The sequence below is a fragment of the Convolutriloba macropyga genome, chromosome 13 (genome assembly GCF_964194025.1).
Source record: "Convolutriloba macropyga chromosome 13, txConMacr16.3, whole genome shotgun sequence".
Classification (NCBI taxonomy): domain Eukaryota; kingdom Metazoa; phylum Xenacoelomorpha; order Acoela; family Convolutidae; genus Convolutriloba; species Convolutriloba macropyga.
The window spans coordinates 42,134,318-42,148,151 of NC_134480.1; the positions used below are offsets into that span (position 1 = coordinate 42,134,318).

The following is a 13,834-nucleotide window of genomic DNA, read 5'->3' on the forward strand; positions in this document are numbered from 1 at the left end:
GCTATTTAACAATAACAGAACGTAATTTGTAACTTGGAGTCATAAAAACAGCAAGGAGCAAAACACAATAGATCTCAAGTATCATATTTATTTTCGGATCCTTTCCGTTTGTGCCCCCCCCCCAGCTTAGTCGGTGCATTTTATTTGCAACCCCCAGAGACACGTGCAATATTTTTACATAATGATTTACTATGTAATGACGCGTGCTCTGTAACTGGCGGGGAGCATAACGTACTGGGGGGGGGGTGGGGTGGTACAAACGGAAAAGATCCTTGAAAAATTATGGAAACAATAAAGTGAATCTTCAGCAATAGGAAATTCCAGAGAAGAGATTGCTGATTAGTTGACAAATAGCCATATAATTATTTCTCTACTTTGGCAAATGGAGTTTGAGTTTTCAGAAAAATTGTGGTACAAAACCTGTTACAGGAGTTGTAGGTGGCGGCAGCGACGAAGTGGGTCCAAGAAGAGCCAAACGAGGTACTGTGTATAGAATTAAGTCATAACTCCAAATTTTGTCAAAAATACTGTGATCTGGCTTTTACTGTGAGGCACTTTCAACATTACTGAGCAAATTTACTGATTTTTTTTATTGAAGTGAAGTTTTTTTCTTGTATGAAATGCTATTACCCTAGACATTGATGCATGGCTGTGAAATGTAAATGCCCAATATTTGATACTGAAAAATTCAAAGATAAAATCGTGAATGAGTTCTACTAGTCTATTCTAATATTTTTTTAAAAAAAATACCTGGTATGTCGAGTCCTTGAAAAAAATAGCATGTCTAACAAGTGAAGAGTGGCAGCAATATCGTCACAACAAGGCAAGTTAAAAGTGGTTGTTTGCAATTGGACAGATTGTTTATATAAGTACAAGGCACCTGCCGTGTCATGAGAGTGATCGAGCTGACAAAATAATTTTGCAGCAATTTTTCTTTCAGGTGTAGAGGGTGGCAGTGATGAGGTGGGACCCAGAAGAGCCAAGCGAGGTAGTATATGAATACATAAATTACAATCCCGAATATTAGTAAAAGTAATATGAGCAGTAGGATTATCCCGGGTTGAAGTTTCTTTGATTTCATACAAGGATCAGATATTATTTCACACTGTCCATACTTAATTTCTTAGTGTGATCGTAGTAGGAAACCAAAGAAATCATATCTGATCCTTTTATTATTACAAAGAATCATACATCTTTTTTAAAATACACGATGCGTTTTCATTTATGCTTTGATTCGCCAATCACCCTGAGATGCAATACTTAATGCAAAGTTGGGTTATAAATGAAAAAAACACATCTATTTGTATGCCTAAAATTTTCATATTCTTTGAAGCCAGTTTATATCTGTACATTCTCATTCATTAGAATCATACAATTGTTTTTCCATCTAATTTTTAAATCTTTTTCTAAATACGTATAATTTCCATTATAGCGCACCCAATAAATCAAACGCGGACTGCACACACAGAATATTTAAATTAAATTCCCTATAACTTCATTATACGGGAATTTTTGCCATGGGTCAATATTTTGTCTACCATATACGATCTTGTATGATTTCAAAGAACACTGAGCAGTTTTACGGCTATCAAATTTGTTGTGCGATTGTTGCTTGGTTTCCAAAAAATCATATACGATCTTTTTGTGATTAATCAGAAATAATACACATCATATACGTCCTAGTACGAAATCAAAGAAAGCTGTATGATGGTTGACCTGGGATTGTATTTCATTTCTCGGGTTAATGGATAAATTAACTTTTTTTTCTGGAAATCGCCATGATCACGTTTTACAACCTTTTAAGCAAAATATAGTAAAAATAAGGCTGTCTATTGACGAGTCTAATCTTGAATATGATCTATACTTGGATTGTAGATGTGCTTATTGCTTTATAGTCAAAGGAAAATTTTTAAGCCAAACTTTTAGTAGAGACTTTGAAGAATAGATTTTTTGTTCAGCTGGATGGTTCTTGAAAATTTTTTTGAAATGTCTTCATCAAGTTTCATTCAAAATGTACCTCGAAACAAAGTTCAATGTGCTTCTTTTTTATATTTGCTTTTTCTCCAATTAATGAGCCTTGACACCAAAAAAATGTTTCCATATTTGACCTTGAAATTAAGAATTTGATAAAACATGGAATAGGTTAACATTAACGTTCCAGTTGCCAAAAACAATTTTTGCCCCATTGGGGGAGGGGGGTAATGTCTTCATGGTTATTTTCACCCTGGTTATGAAAGTCACGACAAAACCTAAGAAGTTGACAGCACAAAAATCTATTACCAAAGTGCAGAACAAAACTTACCCAAATCGAGACCAGAAGGCTATTTTGAAATGTTTTACAAGAAAGATGAAACAAAAGGCGTAACTGGTAAGCCTGCAAGATCATGAAATACACAGGTTCTATTGTAAAATTTTCGAAGAGAAAGGTAATCTTGCAAATTCATTCTGGTAAAGCTCTAATCTAATTTGTTAGCTCAGATTAATGTTTTCTCGTTTACTGTATAGTGCCCTCACGATTCATTAGCCTAGTTCATATAAAATCTACATGGTGAATTCAACGGACAAAGAAATTTTTGCTCAAATTTTTGTCACCCAAAAGCTTTGTGCAACTCGGTCAGTTATTATTTACTTTCCATTTGGAACATCTATGCAGCATATTATTGGGCCTGATCTATTTTTCGTGTTGATAGATTTTTATACAAGTTTTAATTACGATTCAAGTGTATTCTATATATACGTGTTGTGATCAAAGTTATTATGGTACATATCATTCTTATATTTTTCAGAGCTTAGAATGTTTTGAGTTCGGCAGTCCTAATTTAACTTAATTTGATCATCCTTTGTATTCAAAAATTTAAAAAAATTTGCCTCTAATTATTTTGGTTGAGCTTGGAATATAGGATGCTTAAATTGTTTTACATTATTAATCGATGGTTCATGGAAGGCACTAATTAAAAAAAAAGAGCAGATGCAAGATTTTGATGAAATCATAATTTTTTTTCATAGTGTTAAGGCAAAATTCAAACCTAATTTAGTCGTCAGCAAAAAATTCTTGGTGACACTTTAATTGGTTTCAGGAAAGAAATTCAATGGATAACTTTAAATAGATTTCAAGAAATAGCGGAGTTTCGAAAATTGGATTGAAATTTAGGTCTCCAAGTCAGTACTGAAAAAATCTTGAAAACTGGATTTATTTGAATTAATTGAAAACATTTAAGACGCACTGTTTCATTGTTGACAAAAAATGTTATAGCACAAATTTGGCTCAAAACAACACAGTATTTTCACAGCATTAGCTCCCGATTGCTGAAACTATTGTTCTTTTTTTAAACTAATTGGGCAGCCTTTTGGAAAATATTTGTTAAAAATAAATTCGAAGTTGTGTACCTCTGTTTTCTGAAATCGAATATCTTTAAATCAAATTTTCCACCGCATGTTGTTCTGTATGAAATGTCCTATCGTGGACATTGAAAATCAAATTTCTGAAAAGTTTTTATTTTTGGGTTTCAGATTGAGATCATCGGGGATCTCTACCTGAGCGATTTTTAAAAAATTGATATATCCAAAAACTAGAAATGTTTTGTTCTGCACCCAATTAAAAGGCTTGGTTTTATCGAAAATAGTTAGGCAAAACTACTCTAATTCGATGTAGCTTTTACTAGCCATTGAAAAGTTAAAAACTAACAAACCGTAAAACAACATAGGTGCTAACAGCGTTCTTTGCTAAAAGCTGATATCAAATTGTAGTAGATTACAAGGCACACAAATTGGAACCTTTTTTGTACCAATTCAATGCGATGGGAAATGAAATCGAGGAAAAAAATATACGTATTAGAGCTGTTCATTGAGAAACAGTTTTTATTTTATATTTTACTCTTTTGACTCGAGTTGAAATAATAGAAGCTAAGGCAGCATCAAGTGAATCGCAAGTCGAGTAATTTGTAGATACAGGACAGAGTAACAAATAATTTACTGCTCATGAGTAATTTTCTATACAAAGACAAAGTGACAATTTACTGCTCAAGGAGATTTAAAGTACAAGACACAGCAAAAAGTTGTTTACTGCCTAAGTCAGTTAATTTTTGCAGTAGTTTTGCAGAGTTATAGGAAGAAAACCGTTTTCTGCGACAGTTGTTGTTTGAGTACTTGTTGTCTTGATACTTTATCCCTCTTGCGAATAAGTCTTATTATTAACTATATTAACACAATGATGGGACCTAGAGCTCGCTGGATTTAAAATGGGCTTTTAGGAGAGGCTCAAATCCTGAAAGATACTAGATCGACATCACTGTACAGTCCAACGTTGCAATAACTGACGTATGGGGGACCTTTAAGTTAGGCTTTCAATACTGCTAGGAGGCGATTCTTGAATCTTTTGGCACAACTGCACAGAGACGGAGAAGTATCTAAAAAGGATTCACGAACGATAGCCTAAACCGGAATAATTTGAGAGTGACTTGGGTATCAATGTCTCTATGTTACCGATGTGATTTAATAGTATATAGGAGCTGTCGGTTACATAACCATAGAATAATACGTCTTTTGGCCAATCAACCCAGATCTAGGCCTCGACTTATGAAAAGACTTTAAAAGTCTACTAGGGGGCCAATATTGACTATAATTACACGGCCGAACTTACTACTTAAAGTCGAGCTAATATCTTTTCATGGGTCGAGCTAAAGTCTTCTCATAATGAAGAAATTCCACCTAAGGTTTTTTCATGGGTCCACCATTAGTCTTTTCATATGCCTATTTTTTTAGCAGAGTTTGAAATTTTTAGTCTATAACACTTTTTTTCTGCTTTTGTGCATGCAGAAGCAGAACCGGAGCAAGACTAGATAGCTTTGCACCAGGGCTGTCCAACTTAAGAAACATTTGGAAAACTGCCAAAAACCTTAAAAATTTTGCCAAATCTTAAGATAAAGAGTTATGGCAGCTTGAGTATATAAACCACATTACTTGATTCAATGAAACCAGCTCCTAGCTTAAACGTATTGTCCAGTTCGCCATGACAAAATCTTGACGTTATTCAGTTTGTTTTCCCTTCCAAATTATGAGCTATCTTTAAAAAAAAAATAATGCATGATTTTGAGGGTTTTGTGGTTCTTCGGAATCGTTGAAGATGAAGGAACATACATGCTGACTACGTTATATGGAATATTGCAAGTACAATTTTAATGGCAAAAAAGCAGTCTTATGAAAAGACTAATGATGGACCCATGAATAGTCTTTAACTCGACTTTGTTTGCAAACAATGTGTCGAGCTTAAGTCCAGCCCCAATTTCGGGTCGAACCAAAATCTTTTGTAAAATTTTGGGCCCAGCTAAAGTCTTTTGCGAAAAATCTGAGTCGAGCTAAAGTCCAGAATGTCTAAAAGTCCAGCTAAAATCTTTTTATAACTTATATGAGTCGAGTATGTTCTTTTCATAGTACATTTGGGTCGGGCATTGTCTTTTCATAAGTCTGCACCTAAACATGGAACCGTAAACTGCTTTATTAATTTGATGTATATGCATCATGTATCAACTGAAAAATTTAATTTTGTAAAATTGCTCCGCCCATTTCAAAAGAAGCTGGAGATTTTCAAAAAAAGATGATGGTCAACAAAGTAAAGGTTGGAGTCAAGAAGGCAGCATCTTCAAAATTTGATCTTCACTTGGTCAGACAATGGTTGTGGGGGTTCGACGTCAATTTTCAATCGATGTCAGCAAATATTGTGAATCATAATCTTATCTTATATAATTGCTGTTTTTATTTAGCATTCCCAGCAGGTTTTAATGTTATTGTCAACTCATATATCCTAATAAGTTAATGCATCTAGTTTCTGTATCAGTCTATTTATCAGTGTAGATGTGTAAATTTATTGTAATAAATATTTTAATGTTCGTTTGAAGGTGCCGGAGGATGGGTCCAGAGCTTCCAGCTGACGAAAGGAGACGGAATTGTGCAATGAAAATAATAATTGGAGCCAGGGTATCTTTCGTCTGTAATAATGAAGCGAAATGGAACTCAAACCTCAAACAACTCAAATCAAACGAAACTTATAAAGAGTAGACCTGTTCAAACTGCCTTTTACCGACCCCTCCCCTCCCCCCCCCCCACACACACACACACACAATGTCGCAGCAATTCCTGCAACCCACTCCACGTGGATGTTGACAGATATTATAATTTACCCTACTAATTGAGAATGACATCAAATAAAACAGGAAACCGAATTTGTATGATTAAAACTCCCACAATTGGCGGCCCAATCGTTTACCTCTAAAAAATCTGATTCAGGGAGAACTTTCACTTAAACGTGCAAACTAAATTCACACTGGTTAAAATTTCAAGCGATAAAAAGTGACCACAGACAACAAAGAAAACCATAATGACAAAGATGCAGAACAAAGAGTTTCACACAAGATGAGAAGTAAAAAAAACTAGATCAGCTGCATAACAGTAGTCGCACGACCTTTTTTTGACAACTTCCCGCCTGTTTTGACATTTTACCGACGTTTATTTAGAGCTGCCTAATCTAAAATATATTTGAACTGAAAACATTCAAAATTACATAAGTGATTGCTTGTTTGCCCTACTATGTACCCTAATTGGTGGCAAATTTGTCAGTTACAATAATTTCCCGAAACCTTAGTTACCTCGTAAAAAAATGGTTCCGGTTGAATCGAATAGCAGCGAATTAAATCACGAAGCGAGAAGTTCCGTCCCAGGCACTACCAACATACAGCGTATAATTGAGAAGGCGCTAGTGAAAGGCGCCAAAATAAAGAAAATCTAATGCTGGCCAATCACAATTGAGAAAATGGGAATATTGCTTTCTGACTGGGTGATTGGTCAACAAATTCTCCATGTTTTAAAATAGGATATGATGGTTAACGCAAAATTGCTCAGAAATTGCGATAAACCGAAAGATCAAAATTATATAATTTTTGGGGGGGAGAGACTGGTCTCACTTTCGGTTGGGATAGATTCATATCAAGACCCACGTTCCGCTGAGGCATGGCCAGGGCCCGCGAGGCATGACCAAATGCGGTAAAAAAATCATCTAGAATTAGACTATGTCCAATGTAGGCTAAATGAACGCATAAAGGTACAGTGTTTTAAATTTCTCAACCAAACACATGCATTGAAATTTCTACATTTTGGTATGTCTAATTGTTAAGACGTCACCAATTGAGAACGGCAATTATACAGCGTATAAGTAAGCACAGCGCAGAATTGAGTACATCTGAATTCTAAATTTTGTCCATGTTTTAAAAGACTTTAAAAAAAACTGAAAAGTTAATTTTTTTTGGTCAAATTTTAAAATAGTTTTGATGAATAACAGAACGCAAGGCGTTACATTTGCTATCGTAACTACTGAAAAAATGATAATATATCCTGGTGTTTCCCAAGGTAAAGTTCCCGTACCTCCAGGTATCTTGAATTTGAGCTCGACATTGTTCAATATTCATTTAATGTTATCATGATTTGCCAATTTGAGAAAAGAAAAATAAAAAAGATGGAACTAGTGCAAGAATTTGGTAAGCAATTTTACATTTTTTTAACATTTTTTCCATTCTGTAGGAAATTCCTTGAAATTATATATTTCAGAAGCTGTGGAATTTGTAAATTAAGAATTAAAGAAAAAGGAAATTTAAAGAAATTTGAACTAACCTTTCAATTTTCTCGATAATCCGTATAAACCGAAACGTTATTAGACCAAAGAAAAATATAGTTATTCGTACACATCAAGAATAGAGTTATTATTTGACTCTCTAAAAATAAGGTGGTACCAAATTTAAAATAAAGATTTTATTCGGACCTGACAATCTTAGTAAACGAAGCACTTTGAAAGTACACTAAAATTGTTATTTGAAGATTTAGGAATGAACAAATTACCTGGAATGCATTTTCCGGGCCTTACATAATACGTACGGATATACAAAACCCCTAGAGACCAGGCCACATTTGGTGTCCTTAATAGGTTTTTTTCTCAAATGATTAGGCAAAATTAAGCCCACAGTACTCAATTATCTCAAAATATGAAAAGATAAACCAATGTAAGTACGCTAATTTTTTTTAGCCTTTTTCTTAACCCAATTTCCTGATTCTAAATTCAATTGCTTGTTATACAACCTTCGTTATTCTCAGTTATTCTTTTTTTAGTTCGATTTTTGTAACTGCTTAGGACTATTCGATAGAGTCGGTGTAGACTCAAAGATCGACTAAAGAAATAGAAAATAGTTAGGAGTCTTTTTGCAGAGTACAATTAGTTTGATTCTAGCTTTGATTTAGTTAGGAATAAGGTCTGTGGTAAATTTGCAATCTTTAATTTATAAGTATAGTATTTTCTTAAGTTAGAGTTTGGCTTTAATTCAAAACATAACATAGCAACTTAGGAACATAGGTGGTTTTGCAGAGATCAATGACTATTTGGTTAAGTTAAGATCTCCCGGGACTTGTCACAGAAACCTTCAAGACGAGAGTTTCTGAGAGTATCAATCGCCTCGCTCCTTTGTCCAATGTAGGCTAAATGAACGCATAAAGGTACAGTGTTTTAAATTTCTCAACCAAACACATTCATTGAAATTTCTACATTTTGGTACGTCTATTTGTTAAGACGTCACCAAATGAGAACGACAATTATACAGCGTATGAGTAAGCACAGTGCAGAATTGAGTACATCTGAAGATGCCGGATGATGGATCCAGAGTTTCCAGCTGACGAAAGGAGACGGAATTGTGCAATGAAAGTAATAATTGGAGCAAGGGTTTCTTTTGTCTGTAATAATGAAGCGAAATGAAACTCAAACCTCAAACAACTCAAATCAAACGAAACTTATAAAGAGTAGACCTGTTCAAACTGCCTTTTACCGACCCCCCGCCCCCCCACACATACACACACACACAATTTCGCACCAATTCCTGCAACCCACTCCACGTTGACGTTACCCTACTAATTGAGAATGACATCAAATAGAACAGGAAACCGAATCCCACAATTGGCTGCCCAATCGCTTGCCTCTAAAAAAATCTGATTCAGTGAGAACTTTCACTTAAACGTGCAAACTAAATTCACACTGGTTGAAATTTCAAGCGATAAAAAGTGACCACAGACAACAAAGAAAACCATAATGACAATGATGCAGAACAAAGAGTTTCACCCAAGATGAGAAGTAAAAAAAACTAGATCAGCTGCATAACAGTAGTCGCACGACCTTTTATTGACAACTTCCCGCCTGTTTTGACATTTTACCGACATTTATTTAGAGCTGCCTAATCTAAAATATATTTGAACTGAAAACATTCAAAATTACATAAGTGATTGCTTGTTTGCCCTACTATGTACCCTAATTTGTGGCAAATTTGTTAGTTACAATAATTTCCCGAAACCTTAGTTACCTCGTAAAAAATGGTTCCAGTTGAATTGAATAGCAGCGAATTAAATCACGAAGCGAGAAGTTCCGTCCCAGGCACTACCAATATACAGCGTGTAATTGAGAAGGCGCTGGTGAAAATGGCAGACGTACCAAAACAAAGAAATTTAATGCTGGCCAATCACAATTGAGAAAATGGGAATATTGCTTTCTGACTGGGTGATTGGTCAACAAATTCTCCGTGTTTTAAAATACGATATGATGGTTAACGTAAAAATGCTCAGAAATTGCGATAAATTGAAAGATCAAAATTATATATTTTTTTTGGGGGGGGGGGGGGGGAGAGACTGGTCTCACTTTCGGTTGGGATAGATTCATATCAAGACCCACGTTCCGCTGAGGCATGGCCAGGGCCCGCGAGGCATGACCAAATGCGTTAAAAAAATCATCTAGAATTAGACTATGTCCAATGTAGGCTAAATGAACGCATAAAGGTACAGTGTTTTAAATTTCTCAACCAAACGAATGCATTGAAATTTCTACATTTTGGTATGTCTATTTGTTAAGACGTCACCAATTGAGAACGGCCATTATACAGCGTATAAGTAAGCACAGCGCAGAATCGAGTACATCTGAAGTCTAAATTTTTTCAAAGATTTAAAAGACTTTTAAAAAAAACTGAGTTAATTTTTTTTGGTCTAATTTTTTAGAATAGTTTTGATGATTAACAGAACGCAATGCGTTACATTTGCTATCGTAACTACTGAAAAAATGATAATATATCCTGGTGTTCCCCAAGGTAAAGTTCTCGTACCTCCAGGTAAACTGAATTTGAGCTAGACATTGTTCATTATTCATTTGATGTTATCATGATTTGCCAATTTGTGAAAAGAAAAATAAAAAAGAGGGAACTAGTGCAAGAAATTGGTTAACAATTTTACATTTTTTTTAACACTTTTTCCATTTTGTAGGAAATTCCTTAAAATTGTATTTTTCAGAAGCTGTGGAAATTGTAAATTAAGAATTAAAGAAATATGAAATTTAAAGAAATTTGAACTAACCTTTCAATTTTCTCGATAATCCGTATAAACCAAAACGATATAAGACCAAAGAAAAATATAGTTATTCGAACAGGTCAAGATTAGAGTTATTTTTTGACTCTCTAAAAATAAGGTGGTACCAAATTTAAAATAAAGATTTTATTCGGACCTGATAATCTTAGTAAACGAAACACTTTGAAAGTACACTAAAATTGTTATTTGAAGATTTAGGAATGAACAAATTACCTGGAATGCATTTTCCGGGCCTTACATAATACGTACGGATATACAAAACCCCTAGAAACCAGGCCACATTTGGTGTCCTTAAAAGTTTTTTTTTCTCAAATGATTAGGCAAAATTAAACCCAAAGGACTCAATTATCTCAAAATATGAAAAGATAAACCAATGTAAGTACGCTAATTTTTTTAGCCTTTTTCTTAACTGATTTTCCTGATTCTAAATTCACTTGCTTGTTATACAACCTTCGCTATTCTCAGTTATTCTCTTTTTAGTTCGAATTGGCTAACTGCTTAGGATTATTCGATAGAGTCGTTGTAGACTCAAAGATCGACTAAAGAAATAGAAAATAGTTAGGCTTCTTTTTGCAGAGTACACTTAGTTTGATTCTAGCTTTGATTTATTTAGGAATAAGGTCTATCTTTAATTTATAAGTCTAGTATTTTCTTAAGTTAGAGTTTGGATTTAACTCAAAACATTACATAGCAACTTAGGAACATAGGTGGTTTTGCAGAGATCAATGACTATTTGGTTAAGTTAAGGTCTCCCGGGACTTGTCACAGAAACCTTCAAGACGAGAGTTTCTGAGAGTATCAATTGCCTCGCTCCTTTGGAGACTGAATAAATGAAGCCAACCTGAGGAGGCGAGTAAGACTAACACATTTAGTACGGATGGGCGAATCAAGTAGACTTTTAAAACGGTCTGCAGTAACCCTGAATTACCTGATGGGCAATAGAACGTGGGTTCTTTTTTCAAGAGGTTGATACTCGTCTGGTTGGGTTGTGGAGTGAACTACGACGAACTTTGCTGCATCTGCATTTTTAGTAGTCATTAGGGTTACAGATTGATCTTTTATTATAACTTAATTGAATTGAAAACTTAGTACAATTCTCAATCACAGTACCACCTATTTTATATTTATTTTCATTTTTTTGAAACTGAGATTTCAGTTTTTTCTTTAAAAATAAATTCTGTGCACTTATTATTTGGAACTAAGTTTTGTATTCGAATTGGTTCTAATGCCCGACCTTGATGTTTTTTTTGTGCATGACTCATATGCTTTGTTCTAAAATTCTTTTTTATGGTCTGAAAGAAACCTTAATTCAACTAAGAAAATTTCAAGTGATTATCATGTATGGTCTGGGTTCTGTTTCGACGAGTGTTGCTATGCTTAAGTGCAATTGAAGTCTTAATCAAGACTTGTCTAAATTTTGATCGCTTTTTGTGTGTTTAGAGTGTTCCTTTGGAAGAAGAAATTTTTATTAGTCCATAGTATTTCTCTCTATCACTAAAAACTCTCAAGGGAGTTCTTGAAGGGGGTTCTTGAAAAAAAACAAAGTCATTAAACTAAAATATTTTTCTGAGAAAGAAATCAACTAATGTTACCAGCGTGAATACATTACAAATGGCAAACGCAAACAACAACAAGGCCCAGCAGCAAACCGTAGTGGCTGCTCCACCTATAACTCCCTTACGTTATCCGAGCAAAGACTTCGACTGCTTCGAGCGATGGATACGCCATTTCGAAGAAATGTCTCAGGCAAAAAATTGGGATGAAGTCAGGCAGCGAGCAGTACTCCCAAATTGCTTCAACAACTACTCACTTGACGAGTAGTACAACCTCCCGAATCAGTACTTCAATCAAGTACAAGAACAACCAGCACCAACGATCGAGCGTTTGCTCAATGCTCTCAACAACCGAATTGGAGACTTTCTTAAAGCAAGGAGTACCAGAATCGGGTTTAAGAACTTCCAGGAAAATGAGGAGGAGAGCATGCAAGAGCATAGAAGAGTCAAATCAGATCAGGAGTTTCAACAAATTGTTTGAACAGCAAGAACGTCACACGCAAATCATGGAAAGAATTCTAGATATAGAGGGCCGGCTTTTTACAGAACTTGCATCAGCCCCTCGAGCGTCGCGCAGCCCTGCCAAAGTTGATCGCAACAGCAACGTACAATACTACCATTTTCAGGACTGGGGGCAGTTTGCCCGAAACGTGGATGCCCGAAACGAAGCACTATCCCAAGAAGACAAGAGGATGGAAAAGGCGAAATGTGGCTGGAGCAGTCCTCCCAAATGAGCAGTCCTCCCAAATTGTTTGAACAGCTACTCACTTGACGAGTACTACAAACTCCCGAATCAGTACTTCAATCAAGTACAAGAACAACCAGCAGCACCAACGATCGAGCGTTTGCTCAATGCCCTCAACAACCGAATTGGAGACTTTCTTAATGCAAGGAGTACCAGAATCGAGTTTAAGAACTTCCAGCAAAATGAGGAGGAGAGCATACAAGAGCATAGAAGAGTCCGAAAACTGGGCGAAGCAGTAAATGATCATCTGAATGTGGCTGGAAGGCAAGAAGCAAATAAGGACGCATTTTTTGACGGATTGTTGGACAGTGAGATACCATATATCCTCCTCAAAGAGGATCCGGACACTTTCAAATAGCCAAGAAGGACACTTTCAAAGAGCAAAGAGCCACAGCCATCGAAGCAATTGCAAAAGTTGAGAACTCACAGTGCAGACCAATACGGACAGGAAACGTACGTTGGACGCAAGGCGACGACAAAAAAATGGAGAAAAGCTGAAATCCGAGAATTATCAACGAATGGGGACAAGTGACTTGATGACAAATCAGAACAAGAGTTTCACTAAATTGTTTGAACAGCAAGAAAGTCACACGCAAATCAAGGAAAGAATTCTCGATATAGAGGGCCGGCTTTTAACAGAACTTGCATCAGCCCCTCGAGCGTCGCGCAGCCCTGCCAAAGATGATCGGAACAGGAACGTACAATACTACCATTTTCAGGACTGGGGGCAGTTTGCCCGAAACGTGGATGCCCGAAACGAAGCACTACCCCAAGAAGACAAGAAGATGGAAAAGGCGAAAAACACAGCCATTTGTTAAGATGATCCTGCAGCGGTCAAAACGACATGAAACCTTTAACAGTGCAAGAATCAAGAATGCTAGTGACATTTTTGGGACCTACTGTTTATGTTGGTGCAAAACTGAACGGAAAGATGCACAGGGAACTGCTCGACACAGGCAGTAATGTGAATATTATATCTGAACAAACATACAAACTTTATTCACCACCAATGTTGCTGTCTGACTTCCACGATGCAGTCTTACCTGCAATAAACGACCTGTTCCGCTTTCTAGGAAAGTTTGCCGGTATTCTTGCATTCAGT

The 13,834-nt window shown here is 35.8% G+C and overlaps 1 long non-coding RNA gene across 1 annotated transcript; it reads left to right on the forward strand.

Annotated features, from left to right (window-relative positions):
* Nucleotides 1-355: 355 nt before the first annotated feature.
* LOC142351917 (uncharacterized) lies at nt 356-6,130 on the forward strand. The gene is made up of 3 exons (XR_012760977.1): nt 356-480; nt 941-988; nt 5,895-6,130. It is a non-coding gene; the product is annotated as an uncharacterized LOC142351917 (long non-coding RNA).
* The last annotated feature ends 7,704 nt before the right edge of the window (nt 6,131-13,834 follow it).